Here is an 8903-nt window from a genome sequence, read left to right as displayed (position 1 = left end):
AAATTCGGATGGATGCTCTAAAGGTAATCCTGGGCTTAGTGGGGGAGGTGAAATTATTAGAGATGAACATGACAGAATGATTTCTGCTTATGCAACCTCCTTAGGACTCAAGACTAATAACTTGGCAGATGCTTTGGCTCTCAAAATTGGAGTTGATTGGTGTAGGAATACGGGAATTACTAAACTTGAAATCGAATGTGACTCCAAACTCTTAGTCGACTGAATTCTAAGCAACATGGATCCTCTATGGAACATATGGGATATAATAGACAACATCAAGAATCAACTTCACAATTTTGACATATGGAGTATTCAACACTGTTATCGAGAAAGTAACAAAGTGGTAGATAACCTAGCAAATTGGGGAGTGAACTGTGATGAACTTACATATATTAATGATAATCGACATCTTCCTAGAGAAGCAAGGGGTGAAATGAACATGGACAGACTACAAATGCATTCCTTCAGAATCAACTTGCATCAAAACTCTTTCATTTTGGACTAAACATGTGTAGAATTCATCTTTTTGATGTACCATAATTTGAATAGGTCGTATTGGAGAGGATAATATTATAACTCTCAATACAAATAGAACAACCTTTTTGAGAGCTTATTCCGAAATCCTACTATATGTATATAGAATGGAGTCTGTTCCATCTTAGTAGGTACAAGGAGATAACACTCCTATGTTTCTTTGTATTTTGAATTAATCAATAAAAACCAATATTTAGCTAAAAGTAAAAATAAAAATACACCTATATCTTTTAATGTTATAGAAATCACATGTAAGAAAAAATAAAATCACGTACAAGAAAATTTAAAATATTAAAATGGAATCACAGTTGTAATATAAAAGAGTTAATACCCTAAAATCCCCTAAACTATCAATTTTTTGTCAGTTTCCTACTTAAACTATTCGGTGTCCCCAAAACCCCCATGAACTATATTGTCCTTCATATAAAACCCCTTCATTTTATTCTTAGAGGTGTATCTATTACACGCTCCTAATTGTCTAAAAACCGTGCCATGTAGCACTACACATCGCTATTTAACTCAGCCTAAAACCGCCTAAATTATCACTTTTATAACGACCCGACCGATCATTTTGAGATCTAGCATGTCGTTCGACAGTTTGCGATATTGAGTAGTTTTACTTCATGTATTATAACTTACATGTGTAGTCGGATTAGATTTTCGGGAAGATCAGAGTTGGTTTGGAAGAATAATTCTCAATTCAGAAGCTTTATGTTGGAAGAGTTGACCAAGGTTTGACTTTTAAGTAAACGACCTTGAATTAAAGTTTTGACGATTTCGTTGGATCCGGATGATGATTTTGGACTTAGGTGTATGACCGGATTTGGATTTGGAGTTCCATAGGTTGATTTGATATTTTTTTACAAAAGTTGGAAGATTGAAGGTTTAGAAGGTTGATAGGTTTGACCGAGAGTTGAATTTGTTGATATCCGATCCAGAATATAGTTTCAAAAATTATTATAGGTCCGTCGTATCATTTGGGACTTGCATGCAAAATTTAAGGTCATTCCGGGTTGATTTGGTATGGTTCGGCTTGAATTTTAGAAGTTTAAAAGTTCATTTGTTTATTAGGCTTGAATTGATATGCAATTCATAGTTTTGAAGTTATTTGGTGTGATTTGAGACCTCAGGTAGGTTTGTGTTATATTTTGGGACTGATTTGTGTGACTGGACGGGGTCCCGGGGGCCTCAGGTGTGTTTCAGATGTATTTGAGTTGTGTCACGCTCTTATTTGATGTTTCTGCATCATTTCTTTGGGTATAAAGGGTAATATATGAAAGTACACGAGGGAGAGAGAATTGTTTATTTTTATATTTTAATAGCTACTAGTTGACTAGTTTTCTAATTAGTCGACTAGATGTAATAACGAGATAATAAGAAGAGCAGAAATTAAGATGCAGAAATAAAGTGCAGGAATTAAAGACACCAGAATTTTTATACTGGTTCAGATTTAATGTGAATCCTAGTCCAGTCCCCTTGGGTTGCAAGGGAGTTCTCTTTCAGTAAATGAGTTTCTGGAGTGCAATCGTGAATGGTGTGGTTTACACAAATAGCTCAGTTTCTATGTCACTCGTTTCTTTTTGATACAATGCCTCACTAGTTTTTCTCTCTCTTTCTTTTCTAACTTGTTACACAGCAGATCTAATAGAGCTACAATATTTGTTTGCAGTAGAACAAAGAGAGGGTATTTGGTTCGATCAAAGTATATTTTTCTAAGGTTTAAGGATGTGTATAAATACTTTGTAAGAGACCGTTACTGAAGAGATTTGCCAACCTAAGAGATTTGATCCTTGGAAAGAGATTGATTCTTTCCAAGAATAAGGTTATTTGCCGTTATTCTTCCTTGATGAAAGAACTTTAATAGCTTTCATTCTACAGGTCTTGATAGCACCGGATTTACTCCTTGATTTTTAGTCCTTCCAGTAATAACAACTTGATTGATCATCTTGCAAGATCTTCGATACTTCTTTTCCGCTTCAATCAATCTCGGATTGATTTTCTTGTCTTTGATTGATTCCTTCAATCTTTGATACTTTCCTTGAGTTCCTTTAATTGATTCCACCAATTTTGGATGCTTTCCTTGAGTCCCTATACCAAGAGCAATTATATTATTTTTATCATTAAAACTAAAACGTAACAATATATTGAGAAAAATCCTTTGATTTATGATTTTATTGAATCATTAGATCCGTATTATAATTACGGAACCATAGCAATAATAATAGTCAAATTTCGAGGTCGTATAAGAGGGGTATGGCTACTTCCGTGTCGGGAAAGATTGCTGGTTTCTGGTGCGAACCTTTGTTCTTTGCGAACGCAAGAGAGGTTCCGCGAACGCGAAAAAGGATTTCTGGGTTGACCGGTCAACACGAAAATTTGTTCTTCGGGAACGCAAAGGTATCACGCGAAGGCGATTTTAGTAATTTTGAGCATATCTTGAGTTCTACAGCTGGGCAATGTTTTAAAAGGACAGTCCGAGCATTTTAGTATTTTGAGCATATCTTGAGTTCTACAGCTCCGTTCTAGGTGATTTTCACGGAGTTGTTCTCGTATCAATAAGAGGGTAAATATCTGACCTTTATTTTGATATTTTTCCATGATTATTTGCGTTGATTATTATTTTTATCCGTATTTGGATTGTAGAAATTGCGTTTTTGAGCCCCAAAGTTGAGAAATGGTAAATCCTTGATTTAAGGGTTAATATTTGGATAAAATTGGATGATTTTCTGGATATATACTATATAAATTAAGGGTAATATTTATTTTCAAAAATTTTCGTAATTCGGACACGTGGGCTCGAGGGTTGACTATGTTGACTTTTCGAGCGGAGTTGGGAATTAAAATAAAATTTTAAATTACAAGTATTGGTGTATATTTTGATTGGTTTGCACGTTATTTGATTAGTTTCAGATCTTTTGTCATCAGTTTGAGGAGTTAGAGAGGCGTTGGAGCCGGTTACAGGATTTCGGAGCGAGGTAAGTAACCTGTCTAATCTTGTGAGGGGGAATTTACCCCATAAAAGTTATATTTATTATGTGCTACATGTTGTGGGAGCTACGCACGTAAGAGGTGACGAGTGTCCGTGCGTATGCTAGAATTACTGATTATGTCCGGGTAGACTTAGAATCACGTTATGCTTTAATTGTACTATTTGAGTTATTCTTGTTTGTTTAAATGCTTAAATTTATATTTATCTTAAGACTAGACTCGCGTAGAGTGTCAGACTTTGATATTTTAGATACTTGATTAGCCATGATTTTACTTTTCATTACGGAGTTCTTCCGCGTTGTGCGTATTCGTTCGATAATTTTTCTTGAATTTTATAACTCACACGTATTCATGAGTGGGGTCAGTGACCCGTCAAAGTTTCATATTCTAATGGGATCGGGTCGTTCACCTCGGCAGTATCGTGTATCATATTCTTATGGGATCAGGTCGTTCGTCTCGGCAGGATTTTGTATCACACTCTTATGGGATCGGGCCGTTCGCCTCGGCAGTTTTATGAAATACTCTTTGTGTTCACTGTTCAGTTATAGACTGTATTATTTGCTTATATCTGTTCTCACTGTTTACTTATCATGTTTCATATTTGTCTACCTTATCAATTTGATTTATTGGACCAATAGTAAGTGCCAATGTCGACCCCCTCCCCCCCCTCTCGTCACTACCTCTTCAGGGTTAGGCTAGATACTTACTGGGTACACATTGATTTACGTACTTACGCTACACTTTTGCACTAAATGTGCAGGTACTGAGGCATGTATATTAAGTGGTCATCTTGTCGCATTGGCACAGTTGTTAAGGAGAATTTATGGTAAGCTGCATTCTACGCTACGATTCACAGCACACTGAGTCTCCATCTTATTCAGTTATTATATCTTGTCTATTTTATATTCTAGACAAATATTGTGGTAGTGTTGTGTTGTTCCAGTAGATGCTCATGCTCTTGTGACACCGTATTTTGGGGGTTCCTAGTGGATGTTCATTATTTTATTTCACGTTATTATTATCACTTTACTTTATGATTTATTTATATTCGGAAATTTGGTAAAGAATAGCACATGTTTCTATGAGTGCTAGATTTTATTCTATTTATTTAATGAAATTCCTAATTTTAAAAATTTAAAATGGATAGTTAAGTGGAGGTTCACGCGTTGTCTTGCCTAGCAACATAGTTGGGCACCATCACGACCTATTATTAGATTTGGGTCGTGACAAGTTTTTTGTAAGTTACCTACTTAAACTATCTGGTGACTCCAAAACCCCCTGAACTATATTTTCCTATATATTAAAACCACATGTTGGACTTTTAAAGGTACGTTTGTTTAACTATATTAACTTGTGGTTTGTACAAAGTTTTTTATATGGTTTACTCATGTTGTATTACTCTCGAATGATTGATTAATTCTAGAAATTTTGGCCAAAATAATATTTAATGCACTGTGTTAATTTTAGGTTTAATTGTGATTTTGTTTTATGCTAGACTAAAGTCCTTATTTATATTCACTTTGTAGCACAGTTAAATATAAAGAAAGGCATATAGTGTTGCATTTCTTAAAAGTCATCTTATATTATGTAAAAAAGATTACACAAAATAAAATTTCGCAAATAAAAAATCAATTGCCTAACAATTACATCTAATTCCAGATTACATAAAGAAAGTTCAAGAGATTCAACTTTATCCATTACACGGTGTTGAGTTTAATAAGAAGATTTAAATTGGTATTCTTTCAACAATATGTGTAAGACATGAAAGAAGATTAAAACAAGAAAGAGAATAAATAATTTCAGAAGAAATAAGAGCGGGAGAACTTTTTCCATAGGAAACCCATATGAAGAACGGAAGAAAAACGGTTAAAAATATGAAGAAGAAGAAGGTGAAAACAAAGAAGAAAGTTGAAAAAATAAGGAAGAATAGTGAAAAATGAGGAAGAAAGATGGATATAACTGAAATAAGGAGAAAGTTTATTAAAAAGATAAATTTGAAAGAGGGTTAGGCTAATTATCCATTATTTTCTGTTAGGTGGGCCATTTTGATAGTCTTTTTCAGTTACTACGCACTCTCAAGCGAGTATCTACACACGTTATGCCAGGTCAACGACGAGGGAGTTTTAATATGAAGGAAAATATAGTTTAGGGTGGTTTTGGGGACATCAAATAGTTTAAGTAGGAAACTGACAAAAATGTGATAGTTTAAGGAGGTTTAAGGGTATTAACTCAATATAAAAGTATTGAACTTACAAACAATAAATTGAATGCTTTGGCGGCCTTCGGCACTCCAAGAGGGAGTTTGTCCAGCCAAATCTAGAAGGGTAGTACATTCTGCAAAAACGGAAGGAGATTTTTGGATGGGTTTTGGCCTTTGTGAAACGGGGATTTTCTAAAAGTTTTCAAGTTTGAAACAATAACTTTTAATCCTTCTCGCGTTCCTTTTTTTGCTTTTTTTTTTTCATTCTCATTTGAGTAAGCTAGCTTAAAATACTAGTACTACTTCTTATGATTTAGAAATACGAACGTTTTACCAAAATGGCTTTTTTTTGCTTCACAAAATAACAGGATATATTTTCCTTGCTCAGTGCATACATGTTACCAGGCTAATATTTGTTAAGGTCAACTGCTGTTTGTGATGAGGACCCTTCCTCTCTCTGTTTTCTCTTCTTGGATCCTAGTTCCACTCGGTTATAAAAAACGAACAGTGTAGATAAAGGAGTAGCACTGTGATGCCCAACTGCATAGGATAGTTCAAATCTTGTTGTGGCTTCATATATTCCTGCTCCAAATCTTCTCCAGCGGCGTGCAACCAAAAGTGCCTATTTTTAACTAACCGCTTGTACTCATTATCATCTACAACCCATCGAACAAATTTATCGAGCTCCTCACTTGTCACTGTAAATGATTAATTCAGACCTGGCTGGTTACTCAGTTGTCTTTGAGTTTAAAAATTCCTCTAGAAAGTTATTGCTGGGAAAAGATATTTCCTTTCAAAGACCATCAGGTAGACGTTTCTTCCCCTGAAAAATCAAACAAGTTGCTGAATTGTAAAAGTTATAGTTTAAGGGGACAAACAATGAAGATGATAAACTGATTTGGCAAAGGCATAACCTCACTACCAATCCCCCATCCTGCCGCCACCACCCATCCCTTTTCCACTACCCACCTCTTTCGCCACCACACACTGTGCCAAAAAATTTCTATTCCCCTACATACACCATGTCCCTATTCCTTATCCCATCTTCAGTGGCGAAAAGATTAGATAGACTATGTAGAAAATTCTTGTGGAAAGAAAATAATGATATCAGAACCTATAACCTGGTAAAATAGGACTCGGTCACCACTGACAAAAGGATGGGATGTCTAGGGATCAAGATCCTGAAGACTCGCACTAAAGGTTGCTTATCAAATGGTTATGGAGATTCTCTTGTGAGGATTCAGTGCTATGGAGATCAATTATTGAGGAAAATACAGTTTATAGGATACATGGGTCACAAAGTTAGCACCTTCGCTGATTGACATTGGTATATGGAAGTACATTAGAGCACAATGGGAATTTTTGCAATCCAACACTTCTATCAAAGTGGGAGATGCGAATAAAACTAATTTTTGGGAAGATATCTGAATTGGCGGTTCTCTAAAGGAATGCTATCCTAACCTGTTTAGTCCAATCCGCTTACCACAGTCTCGAAAAACTGGACAGGACATGGGTGGAACATCATTTTTAGAAGACCATTTAATGATTGGGAGGTCCAAGATTTCTGTTCACTGTTACATAAACTACCGAATGCTCAATTCGTCAATGTTTACAAGCCTGACATGTTGTCATGGAATGGAGCTTCTGATGGCATATTCCCTATAAAAAACGGTTATCTACTTCTCTCCGGCAATAGTGCTTCAAACTAATCTTGGCCTTGGAAAAGAATCTAGAAAAGTGCAACCCCAAATAAGGTATTTGCTTCACTTGGTTGGTAGCAAAAGAAGTTGTTCTAATGCAGTGCAATCTACAAAAAAAGGCCAGATAATTTGTAGCAAATTCTCACTCTGTGGTTGTCAATTAGAAGATGTCAACCACCTTTTCCTGCATTGTTTATTCACCTACCAATTATGACAATTTTTCTTCAGCATTCTAGGCCTTAAATGGACAATGCCTACGCCACCACCCATCCCTTTCCCATCATCACCCACCCACCACTAACCACTGCAAAAACCATTCACCACCAATCCCTTTGCCATCCACCACCACACCTGTCTAACCACAAGCTACCCCACCACTACCATCCGGCCCAGTACTATTAAATTAATTAAAAAGAAAGAAAAAGTTGTGAGGATGAGTTACAACTAAGAAGGGGATGCCTATTTATAGGCAAAGGAATCACCTGAAATCTTCAGCAAAATGTGAACATGCGGCAGGACAACACCGCGATTGTGAACCAATTTAATTCTTTCACATTATCCAGTCTTTTCATGTGGCCCATTGCCACGATCCACAGGTCATTTTTTGAGATTCAGTGTGTTCTACCTACATTGTTAGTGATGGATTATATATGACAGCGGAAGCAATTTCAGTATCATATTCACGTGTAAATTAAACAATTAGCACATGCGGAGATTATACGAGTTACCTCTTGAAGCGTGAACAAAGCATATTAATCTCATTCTCCAGTTCCAGAGTAGCAAGATCGCGATCTCACCAAAACGTTCCACAGTCTTCTACTGTGTTATTCAAATAATATCCGAAAAGAGAGAATTTCAGGTGGGCAAAATTTCAAGGCAAAAACGAGAGCAAAAACGGCCAGTCCTATATGGGATATATATAGCCACATTTTTAGGTTAAAACCCTTTTCCAAAACCTTTTAGGTTTTCTTCTTCCACCGAGGAAAGGTTTTCTCTATTTTCTATTATTTAGACACAGTAGTTTAATTAACAAGGCTCCCTATTATGGAGTTAATTTCGAAATTAGAAATTAATTTCTACCATAATAAATCATGAATTATTTCACTAAAAATTCGTAATTGTACTCCTTAGTTCAATTTTAAAATTTTTCCATAAAATCTTATTTAACTCCCCATGTTAAGATTCAGATACTAATCAATCAAATTAAATTACTGACAATTTAATTTATTGATTACTTCCTTTAGACATTCGCTTAACTTATTTAATGTGTCGGATACAAAATTCACCGGTCGGATTTAGAAATGAAAACATATAAGCTTTCATAAAGGAGTATCATCAATCTAAAAAATCGAGACATGGATTCTATCTGTCACGCCCCAAAACCGAGGAGCGCGACCGGCGCTCAACCGAGTGAACCCGATCGAGCAAGCCTGTTAGATTCCTTCTACCCAAACTCATTCGTGAATAAAGAGAAGATGTAC

This window comes from Nicotiana tabacum, chromosome 23 (genome assembly GCF_000715075.1).
Source record: "Nicotiana tabacum cultivar K326 chromosome 23, ASM71507v2, whole genome shotgun sequence".
Taxonomy (NCBI): Eukaryota; Viridiplantae; Streptophyta; class Magnoliopsida; order Solanales; family Solanaceae; genus Nicotiana; species Nicotiana tabacum.
The sequence above is the reverse complement of the archived record's forward strand: the minus strand, read 5'-3'. Positions refer to the sequence as shown.